The sequence below is a fragment of the Protopterus annectens genome, chromosome 4.part1, assembly GCF_019279795.1.
Source record: "Protopterus annectens isolate FY-2018-M chromosome 4.part1, PAN1.0, whole genome shotgun sequence".
NCBI classification, from domain to species: Eukaryota; Metazoa; Chordata; order Ceratodontiformes; family Protopteridae; genus Protopterus; species Protopterus annectens.
The window spans coordinates 541,267,265-541,294,286 of record NC_056734.1 but is presented as its reverse complement, the minus strand read 5'-3'; the positions used below and the strand labels follow the sequence as shown (position 1 = coordinate 541,294,286).

Sequence of the window (27,022 nt, the reverse complement as noted above, 5' to 3'; positions counted from 1 at the left end):
ATCCGAAGCACCCATCTGTCCTGAGTGATTGACTCCCAGGCTTTTAGGTGCTTGGCAAAACGACACCCGACTGGCTCCGGAGCAGCACAGCCGGGCAATCCCTCATGATGTGTGGGAGGCTGAAGAGCCACGAAAGGACTCGCGGTCTCCAGAATTGCGGGGCCCTCTGCCGCCTCTGGGACGCCGCCTCCCAGAAAAATTTCCCCGTCCTCTGCCTCTGGAAGGGGAATCTTCCTGCTGTTGGGGGAAAAACTTACGTGATTTACGGAACCACATCTTCCCCCCTCCTTTAGCCTTGGGATAAGGCCGAAAGGGAGTGGAATAACGGGCACCTACGGCAGATAAAGTTTTTCCCTCTTGCTCACAGCGGGTAAGGGTGTCTTTAACCTTAGGTCCAAACAAAGAGGACCCATCAAAGGGAGCGTCGAAGGAAGACTTGAAGGCCTCCATGAACTGACACAAGCGGAGCCAGGCTTGTCTCCGTGAGCCACGCCTGTGCCTGCCGCTCTACCCGCCCTTCGCCGCATAGGAAATGAGCCTCATGGACGAGTTAGAAATTGACGTAAGGATAGCCAACTGAGAGCTAACCGACTGGGCTAGCTGCTCAGGTAGGTTACCGGAGAGGAATCTGACAGCTCCTTGACCAGATCCCTCTGAAGCCTGGTAAAATGTGCCAAATAATTCAGAGACCTTAAAGTAAAGGCCGCTGAAGTCAGGGTGCGCTTCCGTACCTGTCCATGCTCCTAGACTCCTTATTAGGAGGATGGACGGACGTTGAAGCCTCTGCCACGTCCTGTTGTGTAGCAGATGCCACCACCATGGCATCTACAGCCACGCCTTTAGTGAGGAACTCCTTCTCGGGTGGGGCAGACAAAAATTTATTAGGACGAAGGGACTGGTTCCACGGTATCCGGATGTTCCCGCCCTTGACAAACTAAATCCAGAAGCTCGTCGAAGGCGGAGACACCCAGGAGGCGGAGGGCTGAGCCCCAAAGGCCTTGAGGAGCACTGACTCATCAGCAGAGGGGGGTTTGGATATCCAGCCGCCTCGTTGTTTGAGGATCTCTAAGATGTCTGCAAATGAGACATCATCCGAGGACGACTTCCGGGACCCCTCTGCATCATCAAGATCAGTGTCTGATGTAATAGACTGGGAGTCCACGTGCTTCCTCTTGCACGGTCTCTTCCTTGGGGTTCCTCCGAAGACAACTCAAGAACCCTCAGGAGGAGGAACCCCAATGGGGTAACCTCAGGCCCAGGGGCTCCGCTGCCTACGGACAGGGGAACTGCCAAAGACCCAGTCTCCACGCCCAGGGAAGGTGCCGGTAAAGCCGGAGAGATGGCCGAAGACTTGGCCAAGGCACTCCTCATAGCTCTGAAAGCCGGACCCCCAGAATCCTGGGAGTGTCCGGTCTCCGGAGCCATGATAGCCGACGGAAGTCCCGCAGCCGAAGCACCGAGAGGGAGGCTCGGAACCGAAAGCATAGGTCCCGAAACATCACCCCCGGGTCCAGCCGAAGAAGTCCGTGTACCAAACTCGGACCCGAAGGCCCGGGTTGGAGTAAGGGTCGGAGCCGACCCTAAGATCTCCACCGGCTCCAACAGCACCTGCTCCGACGGAGCCGAAGCGGTCGGAGGAGGAATAGCAATGGGATGGGCCTGGGCTATCGGCTCCGAAGCCAACTGGGTCGGAGCCGAAACAAATTTTTGGAAGACTGGAGACTGGAACAGTCTTTGGAGCACCCTGTCTATATCTGAATCCGACATCCTCGAAGACCAAGAGGATACTGAACGGGTTCGGGATGGCTTCTCCAACGGCCCCAAAGGGCTAGGGGACCGGCTCCGAGGCGACCCGATGACTATCGGCGCCGAAGGAATACCCACACTAGATTCCATCGGTGCCGAGGTGGACTTCGGCGCCGAGGAGGAAGTGTCTGAGCGGGCAACCCTTGTCGGCTCCGAGACCAGTGGAGCCGACGAAGGTGACCGGCCTCGATGCCCCAGCCATCGGCTCAAACCAGAGGAGTCGAGACTGGTGGCATCGAGGCAGACCGTTCCGCCCTCGGCTCCAAGTCCTTGGAGCCAAGGAGAAGACTGCCTATGTCTTTTGGCAGTCGGATCCCACGGACTGGTCGGAACCGACGCCTTTCTTTTAGTCGGAGAAGGAGAGGATGCCAAGGCTTCTTCAAAGGAAGGTTTTATTAACCCTTTAAGAATCAGTTTATTTTTCCTCTCCTGGAGGACCCTTGAGGAAAAAGCGTGACACACACTGCATGACTCCTGTAAGTGTTTTGCACCCAAACAATACACACAGAGCGAGTGATCGTCTGTGATAGACATTTTGAAATTGCATTTGGTGCATTTTTTAAAGCCCGAAGGCCTAGGATTTTGAGACATTATGGCAAAACAATCAGTAACTTTGACAGAAAAATCACCTACTTTCTGTTTACTGACACTACCTACTACAGTTATCGCTTAGGTAAAGAAAGCGTCACAAAATACTAAGGGTACTTTGAAACCCTGTAAGGTTTTAGGAGGGTTGAAAGACTAGGAAGGCCCTAGATGAAGGAGACCTAACCAAACAACCCAATCACACAACAAAGTCTTTTGATAAACTCCAAACACACACAAAAGAGAAGAATAGCCGTGAAAACAGCTTTTTATGACAAGAACAGGAAATTCCTGACAGAAAAAAGTTAGTAAATTTACTACTTAGCTCAGCCAGCTCGAGACCACGTCTTCGCAGATTAGCGGCAAACGAGATCTGGGGGACTGGTAGTGGTGCATCCTGGGATATAGTAAGCTCAGCCAATAAGAGACTTCGCTCTTTGGCATAAGCGTGCCGAGTCGGAGCCGAGGGATCGGCTCCGAACCCATCAGTCAGAATGTAGGCGAGATAGGATCACATAACATCAGTACTTACTGCAAAGAAAGAATTAGCTTGTTAAGAATGATGAAAATGTCAAAGGACTATATAGATATTAAACAATGTTCCGAATACTCCACTTTTTCCAGTGATAATTCAGGACTGAGTAAGCCCGTGATGTGTGACTTGGTGTACAGAATGGCAGCAAATTCGCAGTCTGCTCCTCTGTAAGCCTGAATGAGTGATAGGTATGCAAATTAGTTCAGGTGGCATGAGTGAGTGAATAACCTTATGCTGAAGCTCTGCATCTATTACATAAAGCACAGAGTGGCACCTATATACACAAACACACCAGCCATCCCATTGTTACACTTATTCATGTGTTGTATGCACATCTCAACTTTTTGCAGCACAAGTTGTACAAAGTAAAATTCAGAGTAATGCTAAGGGTGTGGTTTACATGCCAACATATTATATCTTAGCAACCTGCCACCATGTTATAAGTGTTTTCATTGCAGTGACTATTTGAGCTATATCCCAGAGAAGACCACTTATATGGAATATGTTGGAGAATAAAACAATGCTGTACCTTCACTAACAATATAGGTTCATAGGTTCATACTAGGCTATCTGCCCTGGGGCAATTATAAGCCTAGCCCGATTCTGTATGGCTTACGCCACCCCTTGATTTGAGTATACTGTACCCTTTTTAAGGTTTAGTTTACTGTGCCTCTGTCTAATAGTGACACGGGAGTAATCCCTGGGACAAACCTACGATCCCCCATCCACTTATCGAGATTCTTCTTGAAGAGATTCAGTGAGGTGCTCTGCCTCACATGAACTGGAATTCTATTCCAGAGCGAAGGGAGCCTCTGGGTTATGAACCTGTCCCTCCAGCAAGTTCTATTTATTTCTGTGTTGAGGTTCAAGTCCCTCGAGAGTGTGGCTCGAAGGGATTTAGATTTACTGAGGTGGAGCATGTCCATTAATTCTGGATATGACATAGCTTTGTATGTCAGGCATAGATCGCCTCGAAGTAGGTGGTATGCAACTGAGTAGAGCTGGAGTTTTTTTAACCGAGCAGCATATGGCATCTGTTTGAGACCCTTGATCCTCTTGGTGAGATACTTTTGGGGTCTTTCTAATTGCTGTAGGTGTCGGGTAAGGTACATCCCAAAAGGGGCATTGTATTCTATGATGGGCCTGATGAGGGATGAATAAAGGGGCACGATTACCTCTCTTGATCTAGATGTGAAACCCTTCGTGATGAGGTGGGCTATGTAGAAGGTCTTTCTAACCACTTTGGCAATGTGGTTTTCAAAGGAGAGATTGCTATCAACTTGTCAATCAAATATAGGAAAAGGCTACTGGAACCCCCCCCCCCCCCCCCGGTGAAGATTCATTCCATAAATTTGACACCTGGTGTGACCTGGATAAAGAGTTATCCTCTCTCACAGGTGTACCCAGGTAAGGGAAACAGTGCAGGCATTGTTACAATGGTCTGCTAATCTCAGTTCCTGGAAAGTGGACAATAAGACGTACAAACCACATAGAATTTTAAGTGCATAATGTGTTGGCTGCTTTACTTTTTCTGGAAGGGGTATTTTGTGTTCAGATGTGTCCCTTTGCTGTAGGAAAGAGTACATTACTGGCTTTTTTCTTTGGCGGATGTTTCGACCACACATTGTGCTTTGCCAAGGCTGTCTGTTAGTATCACTTACACATCAGAGGTGATGCATGTACCCTTTCTGTGTGGTGAGGGTGGTGGTGTCAATTGTTGTGATATGCCTTGGGATGCATGTTCTGCCTGGGCACTACTTGTGATGGTGTTACTGTCACACTATCTGTGGTGATTGTGTACCTTTCCCAGTTTATGTGTATGTAAGCATGTCTACACATTTTCTCATACTGGTCTTGTAGCTGGTATGCCCTAATATATACATACACACACACAAGATTATGCCTTGTACTTGACAATTTGACACTGTTGCTGTCAATCTGTGTCCCCAGATCTCTTATAATGCCTTCAGTGTTCATTGGGCTCCCATCGATCTGGCAATTAGTGGGAACTGAGTTTTTCCCAAAGGGGATGACTGCATTTTTTGGCATTAAGCTTAAGGCCATGGTTTCGACACCAGTCAGTGGTCTCAGTGAGGCCTTTCTGTAGAATGCTTGCATCCCTTGAGGAGTTAATAATGGCTCCCAGCTTGCAGTCATCTTTGAACTTGGTCAGCCAGAGTCCCTCTCTGTTGGCCTGGACTTCTGAAAAGGAGATACCAAACAGGAGAAGATCCAGGACCGATCCCTGTGAGACTCCACTCATGACTGGTCGGCAGTCTGGGGTTGATGCCTAGCTTGGTGAAATTATCAGTAATTCCTGAGTGAGGAATGGTATCAAATGCCTTGACCAGATCGAGGTAGGTTGTATGAACTGCCTTACCTTCATCCACACCTCTGGTGACTGACTCAAAGTAGTCAACCAGGTTGAGCAGGCATGATCTACCTTACACAAAACCAAACTGCATGGGATCTAGCGTTTGGAGATTCCCTATAGCTTGTTAATTAGGTCCATGATGATGCACTCCATAGCCTTACATATCAGGCTCATCAGGCTAATGGGGTGATAATTTCCAGGGTCTGTAGTCGCTCCTCCTTTATGGAGGGATGACTAGCAGTGTGCCATTCAGTAGGGACAAAGCCTAAGGTGAGGCTCTGAGTGAACAGGGCACATAGATGTGGTGCCAGTTCACTTTGTAATTCATGTAGAACACAGCCAAGGATATTGTTGGGTCCCATGGAAGCAGTATTCTTGGCCTTGGACAATGCAGCTTTAACCTGTGCTGCAGTAATGCTGGATGCCTGGCATTCTTCCAATATTGCAATTGGTCCTTGGGGGGAGGGGTAAAGTTGACACAATGTGTCAGCCAGTATGTTGGCAATATCTGTTGTCTCATTATAGAAGGTACTATTGTGCAGTAACTCAGAGCAAATATGGGTACTGCTATGGAGACTCTTGATATAACTATAGAAGGCTTTGTGGTTGTTTTTAGTGTCTGCCGCAATTCTGCCTTCATAGCTGGCTTTGGAGGTTTGGATGAGGGATCTCAACTTTTTGTTGAGGCTAATAAGGAAATTTTTCCAGTCTTGGAATTTTACCTTTTTCTGCAACTGTTTCTTCCTTTTGTTGTAGAGTTTATTAATGGCAGGGGACCACCAGATTGGCTTCCTTTTTTTGGAGGAGAGCATCTTGGTTCTGTTGGGTATGACTAGTTCCATGCATTTATGTACGTGCTCATACAGTGCACTGATGTGTGATTTGACAGTCATGCACCTATTTTCCATTGGCATGGGGCCCGTGAAGTTAGCCACCTCTGTTTTTAGGCATCCAAAGTCAGCTTTAGAGAAGTTTTTCATGGTGGATACCTTTGCTGGGAGAGGGGGGGGGGGGGTTTACATGGTGATTAGTTTGTGGTCGGATCTAACCAGGGAGAAACTGACTCATGGTGTAGAGCAACGGTTACCCATGTTAGTAATAACCAGGTCAACGATGTTGCTTCCTCTAGTGGGGGTAAGAATGAGCTGGTCGAGGGCATTGGAATTTATGAATTCCAGGAAGCGTTGAGCCAGTGCATTGGTACATGAGTAGTTTTCCCAGTTGATGGAGGAGTAGTTGAAGTCACCTAGTATGAGAGTGTTGGGTTGGAACTTAATAGTTTCCAGGGTGCTTAGGAATGTGGGGTGAGAGTCTTGAGACATGGTTGCAGACCTATAGCAGGCTATGACCTGAATCGGCATGTTACCCATTATTTGTTCCTGGAGTATCTCAGATGCGTTGTGCTGGGCTACTGGTTTGGAGGTGTGCATATCCTTTATGAATATGGAGATACCACTGCCTTTGGAGCTTCGGTCCATGTTCTGGGGCTGAAAGGTGTGGAATGAGTTATAGCCTCGTAGTGCAGGGATACTTTCTGCTGCTTTAAACCAAGTCTCTGTTACAGCACAAATGTCGATGTTCTCCAATTTGAGGAGTGCTTCGAGTGAGTGCATCTTAGACTTGTAGCATTGAGCAGCATGACCCTCAGATTGATTTCTTTATAGCTGTTACCATGGTAATTTGGTCTTTGGAACACCACTTAAAAAAGGCATTATAGGGGTAAGCAAGAGCCTTAGCCAGTACCTGGAAACCCAGGGGTGACAGATGCAGGCCATCTGTGGCAAAGCACTGAGGTCTGTCAGTCATGTCATCCCAAGGAGTCACATACTGGATCCCCTTAGAATGACACCAGAAACTTAGACAATTGCTGAAGTCAATCATTTTCTGTTTGTACTGCGGTATCATTCTGCAGTCCAGCTAATGACTCACTACATACAAATGTTAGCTGTCATTCAGTGGCTGGTGTTGCCATGGTTTGCACGAAAAAAAATTCTCATGACAGCATACTCAGATGTTAGCTACTGGGATTTGTGAGGGAGGGGTAAATACAGTTTGTTAATACAAATAACATTTGCCCAAAGTCAATAAGAAATGCTATTTTTAAATTTTTTAACTAACTGATGAGTCATCATTGTGGATTGATAGAGGACATCAAGGGTTTGCCTTGAAATAAATGCCAGTCATCTCAAACCTTTAGATATGGAAAATGACACAATTTGAGCAAGACAAATTGTGGGTAATATGATGTGTAACCAGAGAACTGCACCCACTTCTATCTGCATCACCTCATTCGCCAGAAAAGGCATTGTGAGGTCTTTCCCACTAGAAAAATTACTAATTGGTATTAGTGACTGGTAATTTGGGATGTTGTATAACTTACTTGGAATTACATAGAAAAACACTCACTTATGGGTGCATAGATTGCCAAGGATGTGAGACGAAACACTGTTTGTACTTGAGTCATTGGGTCCTTCTACTTAGGCAGCACTAATTCCAGTGATGATTCTAGAACTTTGAACCACCACAGTTCTGCCCAAGGCAGCTTTCTTGGGATCTTGTCATCTGCAGCCCCAAAGCTTAGGAATGAGGATTAGGACTGTTTCCTCATCTCTAGCATCTTAGCAACTGTCTCACTGCAAACATCGGGTCAGTTGTGCTGCATCCGGATCTGAATATTAACTGCTCATCACCCTCATTACATTGTACTAACCTCTATATCCATTTATGATTCATCCTCTTCATAGCTTTCATGTAATGCGACTGCAGTACGATGCCTCGGTATTTATCATAGTTGTGGATGTCCCATTTGTTCTTGCTAACTGGTAGAAGCATGATTCTTTAACACTCACCCAGGGTGCACCTTTCTCTACACCTGCTACAAGTAACTTCAGGAGCCAATTCTCCCCTACCTCAGCCCGCATTTGTACGATATCCACTGTGACCTCCACTGAGCCTGCTGCTTCGCCTGACTTAATTTCCCATAGTGAAAGTCTTATTTCTTCCAGGATGGTATCCTGTTTGACTCTATTGTGGCCTGTTTCTGGGGAAGTACAGCATCTGTGGGGTTAATGTGATTGTTAAGCTGCTCAAAGTACTCCCTCTATCTGCCTTTGATGTCCTGCAGAATGGTGAGCATGTTGTTTTTGCCATGCCTTATGAAGTGTGTCTGTCAGTTTTCTTTATCTGGATGTAGTACCCTTGCAGTCTGATGTAGTGTCCTTGTGACAAATACAGAGTCTCTTTGCAGTAGCTGGCAGAGTGCCTCCAATGCCCTTTTCTGTGCTAATGCAAACTGCTCTCTTACCTTCCTTGTTAGTCAACCTCCATTCCCTTCCTAGCCTGGGTGGTCAATCCACTCTTTCTGTACTCTGTATTTCTTTCATGGAGATCCTGGACTGCTGCATTACACCACATGGTTTCCTTATGTACCTTATAAACATACATGTACAGGCCATAACTCTGTTCAGTACTCCTGACACATGCTGTTTTAAGGTGATGCCAGTCTTCCTGTAGACCTATTTCCACCACTTCTTAGGGAGGTGGAGCCATGACTAAATACTTGAAAACTTTCACAGTTTATCTCCAGTCAACTTCCTGGTCTTCACCCTGATCTCTGTTGACCTTAGCACCCTCCTTGCCCACTGCTTGCAGAAACCGGTGGTTTATGCTGTGGGCTAGCTGTTTCACTGAGGAAGACTATGCAATCTATGTTGATACCCCAGTACCCTTTTCTCACTAGGGGAACTTTACCCGAGTTGGAGATAGGCCACTCATGTATGCGAACTTGTGACTGTCTCTCTTAATGAAGCATGTTATTGCTACTATCAAGCCATTTGTAAGACAGAAGTCTAGAACAGTCTCTCCATTCTTCCTGTTGCTCCCCCCCCCATGTTGAGCCAGGCAGTCCTGATTTCCTTTGCTGTCTGACATGATATGTGCATTCAAGTCATCCATTATCTAAACCGATTCATGATGTCCAACTTGATCTAGTATGTCCTGTAAACTGATGTCTGGCTGCACTCTTTGGCTCACTGTCACAACTCAGCTGTGGGGCATAGGATGAGATTACGAGTACTGCACTATCATTACCACTGGAGTCTGACTGGCATGTTACTTAATCAAACAGTAGCCCTCATTCCCTTCTGAACACTTTCTCTTACCACAATTCACAGAGCATTTGTAGCCTGTTCGCCTACAGAGAAGTAGACTGTGGATCCCAAGCCAAGTAGCTTGGATGCAATGCCCTTTCATCTTGTCGCCTGGAAACATTGGATGTCCATCCTCCTCTGTAGCATCATGTCATCCATTTCCAAACTGCGTCCTGTCAGTGAACCTACACTGAGTAGCAACTGACAGATCATTTTTCGCAGGTTCGTTAGTAATGCCTCCAGCTGTAGTTCAACACAGCTGCCAAAGAAAACTCACAATGGGTTACAATAGGCCAGCCATTACCTTATTAACTTAAGGTTGCTGAGTTTTATGGGAGTCACACAGCCAATAGAGAGCACGCACACACTTTACGGAGTGCATTCAAACCTTACCATAATCCTTGTTTTTGGTAGTGGATGAAAGTTAACAGAAGCAAGCAGTAAAATTCCTACTTAGCACCTATCTTTGTTTGCATCAAAAAAGGAAGTGTGGTGATATCTTAAAAGGAATATAATTTTTTAAAAATGTATACTGAGGTTAGAAGACGCTCTAAATGTGCTGTGAGAACTATACACATGATCAAGTGTCATATCTTTTTTCCCTAACCGTTTTTGCCCAGTTGTCATTAGTGATTAGAGACACTGATGCCAGGTTGCACGTGATTTGGTGGACCTACATTGATATTGCAGAAGAAAGGGGTTTACAGTGGTGCTTCATTTGATTTTAGTAATGCATTACACGTGGTCAGTATGCACAACTACACAGCAGTGGCTTCACTTCATCTAACATGTTCCGGATAAGGCATGCATGTCTATGTATTCATTGTCAGGAAGACGTTCTCACAAAGTATAGTTACCTGACATTTGACATTGTGCTATAAACTGTACCTGGAAGCCACAGTGATACTGCTATGGGATCTGATGCAGAGAGAAGGGGAGTTCTGATGACTGCACTTTAGTATGTAAAAGTGCCACAGTATAGTGTGAACAGTAGTCAGTGTCACCCATAATGACGGACATCCATTTCTTGACGTGCCTTACTTTGTGATTTTCATAAACAGTTTGGTATACCTGTAAGGAAACCAATAATGTAAAGTGAGATGGTATAGAGGAATAGTAATTGCAGAAATATGGATGTCCATTTGATTGTAGCTACTTTCTGGTGAGCTGTGTATGCTTAAATGTAACTGTTTGGTGACAGAAGACCTAGGTAATTATTGATGTGCATTTCTTCTTTGGTTTAAAAGCCTGGTTCCTAAATGAACTCTGCACTTACCTCATCTAATGCTATTAAGATTCCTGTGAATATGGTAAGCCACTGTCTGTGACTTAGGGTTCCCATGCATTTGCATCACACCTTCTTCATCTTCTGTTGATGAACAGTCAATTGAAGTTATTCATTGAGGAGCCGTGATGTCTGCATAATGAATTCATCTCAGCATGATACCTGTTAGCTCAACTTGTCCCTTCCTGTACTGAAAGCTAGAGTCATCGTTATTCATCAGGCGTCACAAGTTATGCACTTGTAGATGGTAAGATAGCTGAAAGGTGTGTTCTCTGCATAAATGCTCTGGATACTAATTTTACAGAATGTCTTATTTTCTTGGTTTTAGCTCAGCTATTTAAAACCTAAATTTTGCCCCTTGTGCACTTTTTTTAATGAAGCCAAAGCCATACCCATATCCTACAAACTGTTGCTCATTTGCTCTGCTGATGTTCCTGGGATAAAGGGCCTCTCATGCTTTATCCCTGCTGTAAGAACTAAATTCATATGATAATTGAATTGCAACAGTCACAATTACAGAAAAAAATGACTGTTGTGCAAACCATACTGTTAGAGGTAGTCTGGTTTATATAGCTTCTTGGAGAAAAGTGTTAATTTCTGTATATTAATTATTAGAAAACAAAAACAATTTTGAGAAAGAGCAAGAACAGTATGCACAATGTGGAAGAGTGAGAGTAGGCACTGCATAGCATGAAGTAAAGGATATACTAAGTTGCTTCAAAAACATCGTACCAGCAATGAATATGTGCACACAACAGCAGTAGTAACTACAAATAGAAGGACACATCATTGGCATGCCTAATGGATAAAAATGCAGAGAACTGCAATTCTGTCTAAGGCAAAGATGAATATTAATTTTGCTTAGAGTATGAATTTGCAGTCATAGCTAAATCTGTCGGTGGCCCAGATTAATTGTTATCTGTGTATGTTACGGGCATGTTCAGAGGAATAGACATCTATACATTAAAGATTGCTAAAAGCATATTTCTGCCATGACTTACTGTGAAAGTGCTATTCAGATGATAGATGTAAGGAGAGAGATGAGGGAACAGTTTCAGAGGCACACTTGGCTGACTGCAAGCAACTCTGGTATGTACTGTCATTCAAATTAGCTGAACCTAGCAGGGCAGGAAATGTGAAACTCTTCTAGCTGAAGGTGGGAATATGGGAGGAGTAGCTTGAGAAGGAACTGAAACAGATCAAATTTGAATGTCTACATAAACCCTGTTATCTCAGCAATGAGCTGGCAGTTCTGGAAGATTTTTTCACAGAATGTGTATCACATTGTAAGGAAACACATTTGTAAAAGGCACTGTGTGACCGTAAATTATACTTTTACTGAGGCCTGTCAAACTTAGCTGCTCTTTCCTCTTCTTCCATTCTAAGTGAATGGAAGTCTTATATGACAGCCCAGCTATGAGCACTGTATTCTCAGAAAGTGGACAGTGGGTAAGATTTTTCTTTAGAAGACAACAAACACTCATCAGGATGTCTGCCCCCAGGAGGTCAGTCAGGGTTACAAACTGAATAAAATTACTAGTAACTACTTCTGTCTGGTGCATACAGGTTTGCAATGAGCCAAACTTAAGGAAAAGTTAAAAAATATATATTTTTCAAAATTTTTCCTGTAGTGCTCCTTTAAGCTAAAGTGATCCAGAGAAACTCCCTTTCAGTCACTATCATGGTTCCTGCAGAGGGACATGTCCTATATTCCTTATGCAATGCAACTATCGGAGTGCTTGACGAATTGCATTTCACCAAATATTTCAACAAGCTGTGAGCTAATTATGGATTTACAAACGTCATGTCACTCATTTTTATAGACCAAACTGCTCCTCTGTGGGGATACGGAAAACCCGAATCACTGCAAGGACAATACCCTCCCTGAAGCTTGTGCGTTCTCCTGTACAGTCATGTTTAACACTACCATTGAAGCAGCTGTTTTCAACTGATATTCAAACTCTGGTAGCGACTGTCCAGCACACTTGCGAACTGCTTCTGCTACGGGCTCCACGGCAAGAAAGACTGATGTAATGGCATCAGCTCCCTTGCTTTATAGCACTGACTACCCAACGCCAGACTACAGGCAACAGCAGACGACACAGAAAAATACTGACTTTGGTATTCAGGCTGGCCGACGGCTACCACAGCAGGGAAAACCCACAGGTGATGACTGCAAAAGTGAAACACGAAGATAAATACCTTCTCTGAAGCTTGTGTGTGCTCCTGTGCAGTCATATTTAGCACTACCATTGAAGCAGCTTGATGGCTGAACGCACACCACTGAGATCACCTCCTGAAATATCACCCCTACTTCAAAGAACTGTGACACAGTACTGCCACGGACCATTTCTCCTTTCCAAGATTGGCAGGGCCATCTTCTCTTGCCAGCTCCAAGCACTCAAACTGCGTATCCATATCAGACAAGCTGAGCTTTATCATTTTTTCCACAGGAAATTATTTCACTTACACAGCAACAAACTAAAAATGGGTACATTAATAGAAACTCTTCTTCTTAAAACAGACCAGAGAAGATTTTATTTTTGTTCTACTAAAATACTTGAGCAAAGTCATAACCTTGCACAGGCATTTTCATTTCTATTCCAGAAACATTTTTCATGGTACTCTATATCATACATTAATCTTGCTATATCTAAGAAACAGTAACTTGCAACTCAAACACAACTACATGTTCCGATAGTGACTTGTGCTATCTCAAACAATTACAAGTTCCAAAATTTCCCTTTATAATATTTTGCTCTTACTTCATTCATGTGCTTGCCTTAAAAATTAGTCATAATTCCTTTAGCAATTATCATCTCCGTATCACTCTTATCAATGTTTTGTACACTTGCCTTTTAACATTTTTAAGCCAGGACACTAAATTTTAGACTTGACATATGCCTCAAAGGCAGACCTTTTCAACAAAGTAGTGAAGTTGCACCAATAAACTAAAGCAAAATTTCTAAATCTTTGGGTTGGGAACACATATTCAAGCTTCTACATTATAGATCTTACTAAGCCACACCCCTTTTTGCGGACTACAGCCCAAGGAATACAGTCCTTCAACTGGAAAAAAAAAAAAAAAAAAAAAAGGTTTGCATTTTGCTTAGGCTCCACCAAAATCAGTAGTTTCTACACAAATTTATGGTCCGTGCCAAATCTTAGAGAAGATTTCAATGCGTTTAGCAAAAATAAATAAAAATAAAAAATTGGTGTACAAGGTAATACAGATACAATACTTATAATAATAATAATAAAAAAAAAAACACAGCACATTACAATGGTTATATTTAATCCCCCCCCAAAAAAAAAACTTTAGGCAAAAAAACAAAAAACAAACAAAAAAAAAAAAAAATATATATATATATATATATATATATATATATATATATATATATATATATATATATATATTGCAGGACTTACCCTCTAAGCCCTCTGACTTTTACATCATCTGCCAACCACATGATGTAACAGGAACTGCGAACCTAAAATGAAAAAGCCATGTCAAATTAGCCATAGATTCAAGTATTCCACAAGAGTGAGCTGATACAAATTTAGGGATGGAAGAAAATATCAAGAATGTGAAAAAGCCATATAAAAATCCTGCACAATGAATCTTGTGTAAATATAGTCCCATGATCATCCACCCCCATGCTTTATACAGTTTTGCAGTTCCTACAATATACCACTCCCCTGCTACCACACACTTTTCTGTCTATCACCACCCACTTCAAAGTATATATGAATGTCTGAAGTGTCTCCCTGCTTATCACTTTCACAGAAAATGCCGTTTAAACCATACGATAGGAAAACAAACGTATGGCTACCAAGCATGCAACAAAGTTCAGAAGATTTAGGACTTTGCTTGGAAGTGATAGCAAACGCATTTTTATACCCCATACAGATTTAAAAAAAAAACTCTCTCAGGTTGACAGAAAATGCTGGAGGTGTGATGGGACAGAAAGAGGCAACAGGGAACATGTTTTTGGCAGTGCAATGAGGTGGCATATTTAAACAAGTCACAGTACTGCTGTCATATTGGGGGAGCAAATGACTAACTACGGAAATTATTCTTTTTAGCTGGGAGACAGGATATGAAATGCCTACACACTAAGGCCTCAAGTTTAACTCTGATGTTTGCCAAAAAAGCAATTACTAGAAAATGTAAATCAATCTAAACCAAGAACTGGTAGAGGGATCTTTAGAAAAAAGGAACAAATTACAAACAAACAAACAGAATTTGTGGGAAGAGTAGCTGCAGAATAATGTCCAGGAAGAAGAGTGAGTTTTAAGGGAAGGCAGGAATCGAACGGTGTATGCAAGGTTGGACAAAGCAGTTACTCTAAAGAAAAAATAAATTATGTCTTACTATAATGTTCCATCCGAGTTGTTGATCATCTTCCATTCATCACTGATGGGTACGGTTCCAAAGCCTCGGAACAGAGTTGGCCAAATGCCAAGCTAGCATACACCAAACTCTCGAGCCACGCTACTACCCACAATGCCCTTCATCCCATACCTCAGATCAAGTTTGCAGAACCATAGTAGCAACATATATATAAGAAACAGAAACAGAGGCAGAGGACATTTCTGCGCAAACACCCTAACACACCAAAACGACACAGATTCGCCAGGAACCTTGGTGGGAGGGCGCGATGAATGGAAGATGATCAACAACTCAGATGGAACGTCATAGTAAAACATAACTTCTTTATCTGAAGTTGTTAATCTTCTTCCATTCCTCACTGATGGGACCAAGTCCGTAACTACTACAGAATCTGGGTGGCCCTCATGGAAGAACATTCCGGAGAACCATAGAGCCAAAGGCAGCTATACCTCTGGAGATCAGATCCAATTTGTAATGCTTGATAAAGGTATGGGGTTTAGCCCAGGTGGCAGCTGCACAAATATCATCCATGGAAGCCCTAGCATGAAAGGCGACAGAAGCGGCCACAGCTCTAGTGGAATGAGGTTTAATGTGGCCAGGAGCCGATTCCTCCTCCAGTGGATAAACAAAGGAGATGCAATCCCTAAGCCACTTAGACAAGGTAACCTTAGACACTGCCAATCCCTTTCTAGAGTCCGCAAAGGCAACAAAATGATTATCTGACTTTCGAAAAGACTTTGTCCTGACCAAATAAAACTGCAACTGTCTGGACATCCAAGGAATGAAGACAGTATTCCCCTTTGTTGGTTTAATTGGGGAAAAACACAGGCAACTCAATGGACTGATTAATGGAGAATCCCGAAACCACCTTTGGTAAGAAAGTGGGATTGGTGCGAAGTGATACTCTGTCCTTATGGAAAATCAAATAAGGACTTTTAATGCATAATGCTTGCAGCTCTGATACACGTCTGGCTGAAGTAACCGCCACCAGACACAAGGTCTTCCAGGACAGAAACTTCATCACAGGTTGCAGCCAGCTCGAAGGGAGGTAGAGTCAAAGTTTGAAGCAATCTAGACAGATTCCAAGATTCCACAGGTTGCCTAATGGGAGGTCTAGAATGAAAAATCCCCTTCAAGAAAGTCTTACACAGACGGGAAGAAATAATAGGAATTCCGTCTGAACCATCATGGAAATTGGAGATGGCAGCTATATGCACCCGAATAGTGGATGCAGAAGCCCCATTTAAGGAAAAGCTCCGTCAGGTATTGAAGAACCGTAGCTACTGGAACAGAAACAGGATCCAGAGACAGCTCTTGTGCCCACAAGGAAAAACGTTTCCACTTGTCTTTATAAATTTTAAAGGTAGAAGTTTTTTGGGAGGCCAAAATAATATTCCGTACCGGAGAAGAAAGTGACTCAAGCCTAGCTACTAACAAAAGTGGAGCAACCAGGCTGTCAATTTGAGAGTGGCCAGATTTGGAGAAGACAACCCTTGGGGGTGAGAGATGAGATCCTGATGGAAGTCTAGAATCCAAGGGGGTTGGAGCAGGTGTGGCTGAAGGGGAACCAAACCGGACGAGGCCAGAACGGGGCAATGAGAATCATTCTGCTTCTTAACCGAGTAGCTTTTCTTAAGACAAAGGGTATCAGGGGGATGGGAGGATATGCGTACAGGAGACCCGTGGGCCAATCAAGAGTCAGAGCATCTCTCGGGGACTCCCCCTGCGGAGGAAAGCGCTGGTATGAAGAGGTTGAAAGGGTGACACCACAGACTTTCGTCCATTCTCATCCACCAGAGGAGATCCTGCTTGCAAACATCAGTGATGAGGATTAGTGCATTCAAGGGATGATGATTGTGTATCTATTGAGTTTGAAGAAGCCACTGTAACAGGCGAATATGAAGCCCGGCCAACGGATCAATGGGAATGGCTACCGCCATGGAACCCAGAGCCTGCAAAAATGCCCTTGCAGACACTTTCCTGCGGTTGAGTATCATTTGCACTTGTGTTCTCAGTCTTAAGAGCCTGTGATGAGGAAAAGATATTAGACCAAGCTGAGTGTTGAACACAGCCCCTATGAATTCCAATTGTTGTGAGGGCTGAAGGTTTGATTTTTCCCCAATTGATAGTAATACCCAGAGACAGTGTGGCGCAGGGCCTTGGTCAGTAGATGCTTGGTGGGGGTGGAGGGGAGCCAATCGTCCAGATAAGGAAACACCTAGAATCCGTGCAGTCTCAAGTGAGCTGTCACCACTGCTAGACATTTCTTGAACACTCTGGGGGCTGTCAAAAGAAAAGGCAGGGCTCTGAATTGAAAATGATTGGCTCCCAGCCGGAAGCGCAAAAGCCTCCTGGAGTGTTTGTCCATTCGGATGTGGTAATACGCATCCCAGAAATCTAGAGAGCACATCAACACACCCTCCCAAAGGCATGGAAGGATGGATTGAATAGTGACCATGCGGAACTTGATCTGTATAATTGACTCATTCAAACGACTGAGATCCAGAATGGGCCTCCAGTCCCCCGTCTTTTTTGGCACCAGAAAGAGTTTGGAGTAGAACCCTAATCCGCAATGGTCTGGAGTAGAACCCTAATCCACAATGATCTGGGGGGGCCATTTGGATGACTCGCTTTAGAAGAAACTTCTTGATTTCGGATGCTGCATCCTCCCTCTGACTGGGTGGAACGTCGGAAAGGGAGAATTGAAGTCTTGGAAAGGATTTGAGGGAAATGTGATGGCCTCTGGTGATAATTCTCTGCACCCATAGATAGTCAGTAATGGAGGACCAGACTGCTTGGTGCAGAGAAACGTGCCCTGATACTTCCAGAGGAAAGCAATAGTACAGTTGTGTACCTACCATAAATGTAGATGTTCGTGTGTATTCACTGTTGCAGTCATTACACTTGGGTTATCCTGCTGGCAGGCTACACGCAGTCGGCCTGAATTCCAAAGTCTTGGTCCGGCATCGCTTGCTGTCGACTCTTCCCTAACGTCTAAAAGATGCAGCAGACGCCATTTTCTTCAGTTGTTCTTGCCCCAGATGTCAGGAGCCCCCAAAAAGGGTAGGCTAAAAAACACTGCTAATAAAATAAGAAGTTATGTACCTACCATAACGTTCCATGTTAGTTGTCTCCTCACCTTCTTTCTTGCTGGATGGGTTCGGAGCCGATCCTCGGCTCCGACTCAGCCTATACTAGCTATTTTTTACCGGCTCGAGGCAGCCCTATATCCCACAATACCATACGCCTCCCCAGATCTTGTTTCATGGGAACCCCGGAAAAAAAGGGGCAACATCATGAAAAAGAAGGATCTCAGAACCTTCAAGTCTGTCTAGGCTAGGGGGCAGGAGGGAGGGACGCAAGAAAGAAGGCGAGAAGAAGACAACTAACATGGAACGTTATGGTAAGAACATAACTTCTTAATGTTAAGTTGTCATTCTCGCCTTCATTCTTGCTGGATGGGACAGCGTCACATAGCACCTTGGTCCTGGGTGGCTCAACGTAACAGACTCCTGAGTACAGTGGAACCAAAGTCAGCTCTATTTCTGGAGGCTATATCCAGTCTGTAATGGGTAATAAAGGTATGTTGAGAAGCCCAAGTAGCTGCTGCACAAATGGCATCTAAAGGTAACCTTGCTTGAAAGGCTGTTGAAGTCGATAGCGCCCTAGTTGAATAAGCCTTAGGTTTTGAAGGAAGTTGTTTATGTCTCAACTCGTAGACAAAGGTAATGATGGAAGCTAACCATCTGGAAAGGGTTACCTTTGAAACTGGAAGTCCTTTCCTCCCGTCAGCATAAGAAAGGAAGAGTTGTTCTGACTTCTTGAATTGTTTTGTTCTATCTAGATAATACCGCAATTGGCGATGAACATCCAAGGAATGTAGTTTCTGTTCAGCCCGGTTTGAATAATTTGGGAAGAAAACCGGCAAGTGAATAGTGTGATTCAGATTTGATTCAGAAGAAACTTTAGGTAGAAAGGAAGGGTTTATTCTGAGAGCTACTCTGTCTTTATGAAAGACCAAATAAGGGGAACGGGTGGACAAGGCTTGAAGCTCCGACACTCTGCCGGCAGAAGTTATAGCCACTAGAAACAGAATCTTCCAAGAGAGGAGCTTGAGAGAACAAGAAGCTGCTGGCTCAAAGGGAGGAAGAATTAGTGAAGATAACACTAAATTCAGGTCCCATTGTGGAGGAGGATCCTTAATGGGTGGTCTGAGTAAGAAAATGCCCTTGAGGAAGGCTTTGCAGAGCTTATGAGACATAATACTGGTTTCCGAAAGCCCTACATGGAAATTGGCAATGGCCGCTAGTTGAACTCTGATAGTGGCTGCCGATGAACCTGCATGAAAAGCTCTGCCAGAAAATCAAGAACTTTGTGAATTGGAGCATTAAAAGGGTCTAAGGACCTAGCTTGTGCCCAAATGGAGAAACGCTTCCATTTGCTCGCATAAGTCTTCCTGGTATTAGACTTATGGGAGGCAAGAATAATGTCACGGACAGGAAGAGAAATGAGAAGAAGCCTGGCCATGGTTGGAAGTGGAGCAACCAAGCTGTGAGGTTGAGGGACTGAAGAGACTGGTGCAGCTTGCCCGTCAGATGGGTCAAAAGATCTGGAAATGGTTCCAGATGCCAAGGCTGTTCCAGAAGGTATCGGTGCAGGAACACATACTTGTCGAGGCCAGTAAGGAGCAATGAGGATCATTTTGGATCTCAATGCAGTTGCTTTCTGAATTAACTTTGGAATCAACGGAAAAGGGGGAAAAGCATATAGAAGATCCCGAGGCCAATTGTGGACTAGAGCGTCTCTGGGGGGGGGGGGGGCCTGGTAGGGGGAAGAGAGTGAAGAAGTCGAGGCACTTGCTGTTTTGAGGTGTTGCAAAAAGGTCGCAGCAAGGCTGGCCCCACTTCCGGAAAATTCTCTCTACTACTGCTTGATTTAGAGACCACTCGTGAGGCAAGAGAATTTGTTCTGCTCAATCTGTCCGCTATGACATTGGATCTCCCGGGGATGTGCGTTGCTATCAGAAACCGTTGAGAGGAGATCGCCCACTGCCAAAGTCGGAGTGCTTCTCGACATAGGGGGTAGGACTTTGTTTCGCCCTGCTTGTATATGTACCACACTACGGACATATTGTCCGTTTGAACTGCTATAGTGCCCGTGGGAAGAGGGCTCGCAACGATAAAAGCACTGCTCTCATCTCATTCTAATTGTTGTCACGTGCCCTGGACAGTCCTGCCCTGAAAATGCCCCCCACCCCACCCGATCAGGGAGGCATCCGTTGTCACCATGGCAACTGGAGGGGGAAGAACAAAGGGTCTGCCCTGAAGAAGTTGAGGGGAGACTATCCACCAGGCGAGGTGTTTCTTGCAAGTCGGGGTTATCAATATGTTGTGTGTCATAGGAAATTTTTGGTAGGACCACTGAGAGAAAAGCATCCACTGAAGAATTCTCATATGGAAGTGGGCTAAGGGAAGAAGGGGAATCGCCGCTGCCATGAGGCCAAATGTTTTCAGTACTAACTTGGCTTGAACTTTGTTGGACTGAATCAGAATGTGGACATTCTGCCGTACATCTATCACTCTGAGGTGTTAAAGTTGCAGACATTTCTGTGGTGTTTAACACGGCGCCTATGAAGTTTATACATTGACAAGGTGACAAGGATTTTGCAAAATTTATGGAAATACCTAACCTGTTGCAAATGTGAATGGTGTAATCCCTGGTTATGATAAGATGCTGCTTGGTGGTAGTGGTCATGAGCCAGTCGTCTAAATATGGAAAAACGTGGAATCCTTTTTGTCTCAGGTGAGCCGTGACCACTGCCAAACATTTGGTGAACACCCGGGGGGCTGTGGTGAGACCAAAGGGCAGGGCTCTGAATTGGTAATGACTGGCTCCCAGCCGAAAGCGAAGAAACCTCCTGGAGCGCCTGTGTATCTTTATGTGATAGTACGCGTCCTGTAGGTCTAACTAGCACATCCAGTTGTCTTTGCCCAAGAAGGGCAGAATGGACTGCAGCGTTACCATCTGAAATTTTGTCTTCTGTACAGATTTGTTTAGTCTGCTGAGATCCAAAATGGTTCTCCAGTCTCCTGTCTTTTTTGGTACCAAAAAGAACCTGGAGTAGATTCCGGATCCTAGCTGGTCTGCTGGGACTGCCTGGATGACTTTTTTTAACAGCTTTTCTATTTCCAGCTGTGCCTGACACCTTTGTCTGGGTGGTACGTCTGGTAGGGGTCTTGGCAATTGGTTTGGAGGGGAAATGAAGGGGATTTTATAACCCTCGGATATAATCAACTGTACCCATTTGTCTTGAGAAAGGGATTGACAGGCTTCCGTGTACAGAGATAATCTTCCCCCGACTGCCTCCGAAGGTGGACAGTCGGGCAGCTTCTCAGGGATGCTGAAAGGGTTGGTCAGGGAAGGACTCCCTGGAACCCTGGTTCTGTGGACCCCCTCTGCCCCTGGGGCGGCGTCTATTGTTGTTCTCCCTCCTGCCTCTAGGGGGAATTTCACCACGTGCGGCGGGCACGACTCCCTGTGGTTTACGGAACCACATCTTTCCACCCTTCTGACCTTTGGGGTATGGTCTAGATGGTGTGGAAAAATGGACTCCCACGGCAGAGAGAGTCTTACCGTCTTGCTCGCACCTGATGAGAGTATTCTTCACCTGAGGTCCAAACAATTCTGAACCAAAGGGGGGTGTTGGTGAAGGACACCTTGAAGGGATCAGCAAAATTACAGAGTCGCATCCAGGCATGACGTCTAAACGCAACACCTGTGCCTGCGGCCCTACTCGCTCCATCGGCTGCATAAGAGATAAGCCACATGGAGGAATTGGCAATAAAATTCAGTGTAGCCAGCTGGGAGTTAATCTTGTCCTGATACCCCGCAGCAGAAGGATCCTGTACAGTTTTCACCCAGTTCTTTGAGCAAATCTCTCTGAAGGCGGGTGAAATGACAAATAGTTCAGCGATCGCATAGCAAAGGTCGCTGAAGCAAATGTCCGCTTACCATACCTGTCCATGGTCCTGGACTCTTTGTTAAGAGGATGAACAGGTACAGAAGGATCAGCTAATTCCTTCTTAGTGGCAGCTGCTACCACCATAGCATCTACCGAGACACCTTTGGTGAGAAATATCTAGTCCACCGGAGCAGAAATAAATTTTGAAGGCCTCCTAGGGGTAGGTTCCATGTAGTCAGGAGCTGCCCACGCCTTTCTAGCCACCACTTCCATCAGTGGATCGAAAGGGGGGAACACCCAGGAGGTGGAAGGGTGAGATCCAAAGGCAACAAGGTAAACAGACTGGTCCTCGGAGGGATTGAGTGTGGACCAATTCCCCCTCTGTTTCAGGATCTCTAGTATGTCTGAAAAGGAGACATCTTCAGAGGGGGATCTGGGGGAGCCTCCGACTCAACCAAGTCGGTGTCCGAGGTTACAGACTCAGGGGAGTCTACGTGCTTCCTCTTGCACTTTCTTTTCCTAGGTGGCTCTCCTGAAGCTTCAGGAGAGGCCTCGGAGGAGGATGACACACCCAAAGTGGGTACCCTATGCGTTGGATCTTTGCTGTCAGTTGCAAGAGGATGGCCAGAGACCGTAACAGGCACTATGAAGGGAGGAGCTGAAGAACCCAACCTTGGAGCGGACACTGGATCCAGCACGCTCCTCATCACCTTGAAAGCCCCCCTATCAGGCACCGAAGACAGTCCCGGCTCCGAAGACACCAGAACCGCCCCCAGCATCGACAGAGAACGCTCTGAGAATGATGTCAGGGCCGAACTAACCACAGCCGACGCTCCGAGAGGGAGAGCGGGTTCAGACAAGGGTCCGATGCCACTTGCCCCCTCGGAGCAAACAATGGAGTCTCGGCGCCCGGACTTCTCCAGTGACGGTACCAATGAAGAAGTCGGAGCCAACGCCGGAGCCGAAGGTGGAAGTATCGGCTCCGACGTGAGCAAGGTTACGGTTCCGACAAACTCCGGCTCCGAACTCGACTGGAGAGTCGGGGGAGGAATCGAAGGCGGCACCGAGGGAGCCGCAGTCTGGTGAGATGGGCTCTGGAGTATTTGGGCCAGTGCCTGAGATTTTAAGAGTCTACTGACCACCCTCTCAATATCATGGTCGGAAAGCCTAGATGACCTGGAGGAATGAGTCCCATGACTCCGCTCCGATAGAAGGGGTGATCTTGGAGCCGATCGGACGGACTCTAATGAGGGGGATCTAGAGCACTTGCACGCTGATGTCTGCTCCGATACAGGTTTCGGAGCGGGCACAATCTTCCTCACATCAGCTCCGACTGGAGCCGATGTCGGAGCGATCTCAGTTTCGCCAGCCCTCGACCCTGAAGCTGGAGCAAAGGGCTTGGCGGGCTTAGACGACTTCCCCGAGCCAGACTTGGAAGGGGAGTCATCGGGCTTCAATAAGCCCCTTAAAATAAGTTTATTACGACGCTCCTGCAGGACTCAAACTAAATCTGTGGCAGACGGAACAAGAGTCCTGCAGGTGCAAAGGTCCCAAGCAGTAGACGCAAGACGTGTGACCGTCTGTCAGAGACATTTTCTGACAGCACGAGTCACACTTCTTGAATCCCGAGACCTTTGCTTCTTTAGACATAGTTACCCTAAAAGACAGTAACACAGTCAGCACAACCACTCACTCAACTTTCACACCAAGGGGAAGTTAAGGGGCTGACTAAAACAACAACTCACTCACACAATAATGGGGAGAGAAAAAAACTACGCCTGTAGGCCCGATTAGAAAGTTTAACTAAAGGGGTGGGTAGGGCTTAACGCAAAAATTACTAATAGGTAATTTAGGTAAAACTATATAAATGGGAACTAATCTGACAAAAACTAACCTGAAGTTTTGAAGAATTTGCTAAAATTTTTTACTGACCTGAGCCGGCAAAAAAAGGCAACCTCGCAGCGAAGCGGCAAACGAGATCTAGGGAGTTAGCGCATGGTATTGTGGGATATAGGGCTGCCTCGCGCTGGTAAAAAATAGCTCTCGAGCTAATAGTATAGGCAGAGTCAGAGCCGAGGATCGGCTCCGAACCCATCCAGCAAGAATGAAGGCAAGAATGACAACTTAACATGCATGCACTAAAATAACAATACCTTCATCTACAAGCAAATACATCACATAGGTTGTATAGGATAGAGAAGTACAGATAAATCCCAGAAAAGAAAGGGGGATGGTGGGTGGGTAACCTGGACTGCAACAGTGAATACACTCGAATACCTACATTTATGGTAGGTACACAACTGTACTATGTTCATCGTGTTTCACTGTTGCGGTCATTACACTTGGATTGAATCCCAAAGCTGAGGTTGGGCAGCTGGGTCTAAATAGAATTAGGAGTAGCTATAAGGCCCTGCAAGACTGCAGTGGCAAAGCCTGTTCGGGATTTAGAGTAGAGAGGCACGTGGTAGTGCTTAGTAAAAGTGTGCACTGAAGTCCAAGTTGCAGCCTCCAAAATATCATTGGCTGGTACTCCTCTGAGGAAGGCTGCTGTGGTGGCTGCTGCCCTGGTAGAATGTGGCCTAATGCCCTTAGGCACTGATTTACCATGTTGTGAATAGCAGAAACGAATGCATTGTCCTATCCATTTTGAAATAGTCTGCTTTGAGATCGCCTTTCCTTGTGATCCTACAGCATATGCCACTAAAAGTTGCTCAGTCGTTCTGAAAGCTTTAGTCTTGTCCAAGTAGAAGCGTAGCTGTCTGTGCATGTCCAAAGAATGCAGAAGTCTCTCCCCTTTATTCTGTAGGTTTGGGTAAAAAGTAGGCAAATGAATGGTTTGGTTAAGAGCCACACTGGACACTACCTTAGGCATAAATGTTGGGTTTGTCCTTAGAGAAACCCTGTCCGGATGGAAGACAATAAAAGGTTCCACAGCCATTAATGCCTGTAACTCTGAGACTCTTCTTGCTGAAGTTATTGCTAGGAGCAGAGCTGTTTTCCATAAGAATTTTATGTCAGCTGTATTGGCTGGCTCAAAAGGAGGCATTGTGAGCTTTTCCAAGACAAAATTAAAGGTCCCATGCAAGTATTGGTGCTCTCCTTGGAGGTCTTATGTTTTTGGCCCCTCTGAGGAACTGCCTAAGCAATGGATATGAAAAAATAGGTGGGTCTGTATTGTAATGAGCTGAAATGGCAGAGGCATGGATCTTAATCGAGGAGGATAGGCCTTTGTCCAGCATCAGTTAGATATTGTAAAATCTGAGGAATATTTGGAACAAGCGTGTCAATTCCTTATGCCTGGTGCCAAGCACAGAATCTCTACCATTTTTCTGCATAAGATTTTCTGGTGCTGGGCCTCCTGGCCTCCAAAATGACATCCATAACCGTTTTAGAGAGAGGTGTATTCTGAATGGTTACAGTATCCTCCATGCAGCTAGATTTAGAGTTCCGAGTTGGCTGTGCAGGATCTGATTGTTTTTGTTGGGTCAGTAAATGAGGAATTTGAGGCAATGTCCAGGCTGGGCCTTGGGACAAGCTCCTTAGGATTGGGTACCAGTGTTGGCATGGCCAATCCAGGGCAATCAGTATCATTTGTGGCTTCTCTTGTCTGACCTTTAGGAGTACCTGGGGGAGGAGAGGCAGTGGAGGAAAGGCATATACTGTAAGGCTGTTCCAGCTGAATGACAGGGCATCCACTTTCCATGCTTGTTTGTGATAAGTCCTTGTGCAGAATCTCTGAAGGTGGCAGTTGTGAGGGGAAGCAAAAAGATCCCTGTTTGGGCGTCCCCATTTCCTCATCATGCTGAAGATTTGTGGATCTTGTTTCCACTCGTGAGGGTCCATGAGGTTTCTGCGTAGTTCATCTGCCAGAGCATTCGTTTTTCCTGGCTAGAATTGTGCTTGCAAGTGTACTTGGCAAGTCAATGCTGTGTCCCACAAAATCATGGTTTGTCTGCAGAGGGGGTAGGAATGTGTGCCCCCCTACTTGTTTATGTACCACATGACTGTGGTGTTGTCCCATCTTTATCAGCAGCTGTCCTGGATGAAGTAGGTCCTTGAAGGCTGTCAGGGCATTTTGTACAGCTAGCATCTCTTTTTGATTGATGTGTAGATGCCTTTGGCTTGGGGGCCATGTGCCCTGAATACATTTTCCTGCCATGTGGGGCCCCCCCCAGGTATAATCTGATGCATCTGTTGCTAGTGTTTGCCTGGCTGTGGGTAAAGTGAATGGCTGTCCCTTGTTGTGGTGACGGGCCTGTGCCCATCGAAACTCCTGTTGTAGGCAAGGAATGAGGGGAAATTAATAATTCCAGGCTGTGGCAATGTTGAGTCCAAACACTTTTTAGGTACAATTGTAGTTTCCTCATATGCAGTCTTGCATATGGAATTAGCAGAATGCAGGAGGTCATGTAGCACAGAGACTGCAGAATATTTCTTGCAGATAACTGGGTCTTTGCTGCCATGTTTTCAAAGTAAGACGTCAGATGCCTTTGTCTGGCGTGAGATAAGCCATCTGGGCAGCTGTATTTAAGCTTGCACCCAGGAATATTCTCCCTTGAGAGGGTACTAGTTTTGATTTCTTTTCGTTTACTGTGTACCCTAGGCAAATTAGTAATCTTTTTACAAACGCCAGATGCTTTAGTAGAATGTCTTTGGTCTCTGCTTGAATAAGGCAGTCGTCCAACTAGGGATGTATTTGAATTCCTTTTTGTCTGCAAAATGCAATTACTGGTGCCAGGCATTTTGTGAAGACCCTGGGCGCAGTAGATAAGCCAAACGGCAGTGCAGAGAATTGGTAGTGCTTTGAGCCAGCTATGAATCTGAGGTATCTTCTGCAAAATTGTCTGATTGGGACATGCAGGTATGCATCTTTGAGGTCCAAAGTTACAAGCCAAGCCTTTTTGCCCAGCATGGGCAGAAGCTGCTGCAGAGTCA

The 27,022-nt window shown here is 45.4% G+C and overlaps 1 long non-coding RNA gene across 1 annotated transcript in view; it reads right to left on the bottom strand.

Annotated features, from left to right (window-relative positions):
• The window catches only part of LOC122800952, a 917,013-nt gene that overhangs the window by 253,171 nt on the left and 636,820 nt on the right, over positions 1-27,022 (bottom strand). The window contains exon 3 of the long non-coding RNA XR_006364660.1: positions 14,163-14,224. This is a non-coding gene — a long non-coding RNA (uncharacterized LOC122800952). The remainder of the gene's footprint in view (positions 1-14,162; positions 14,225-27,022) is intronic.